The sequence below is a fragment of the Geospiza fortis genome, unplaced genomic scaffold, assembly GCF_000277835.1.
Source record: "Geospiza fortis unplaced genomic scaffold, GeoFor_1.0 scaffold590, whole genome shotgun sequence".
Classification (NCBI taxonomy): domain Eukaryota; kingdom Metazoa; phylum Chordata; class Aves; order Passeriformes; family Thraupidae; genus Geospiza; species Geospiza fortis.
In genome coordinates this window covers 329,293-329,886 of record NW_005054402.1, presented here as the reverse complement: position 1 = coordinate 329,886, position 594 = coordinate 329,293, and positions in this window count along the sequence as shown.

The following is a 594-nucleotide window of genomic DNA, read 5'->3' as shown; positions in this document are numbered from 1 at the left end:
GGGCCGTGCCCGAGGCGCGGCTGCAGCCCCGAGACACGGACTGGCCCTGGCCGAAAGAGCCCGCCTGGAGCACCAAAACGCGGCGTTTGGCCTTTCACTCAGGCACCCCACAATGCAGCACTTAAATCTCTCTTGGTGACGCCCAAACACTGAGTGACCCCGGTTTCAGGACCTCCCAAACACAGGCCATGGTCTCTGCTTCACGCCTCTAAAATGCAGAACTTGGTCTCTCTGAGATCCCAAATGCTGTCTGAGGCACCTTGGTTTCAAGCCCCCCAAACCAGTCCTTAGTGTCTCTTTCTGTACTTGGCTGAATGAGCCCAGTTTTGAGCCCCCAAAAAGCAGCACTGGGTGTCTCTGTGTGAGCCCCAAAACTGCTCCAGTCCATCGCGTTCGGAGCCCCCAGAAGTGCCCCGGGCCATGGGCGGCCCCAGCTGGGCCCCAGCAGCAGCTCCCTCACCCCCCGTGGGATGGGGAAGAGACCAGAGACAAAAATCCAGCTCAGAGCACTTTAATAATGGAAACCAGTCAAATACAATCATTTAATATTAATGACAACACATAATAACAGTGAGAGCAACAAGAGCAGTGAGA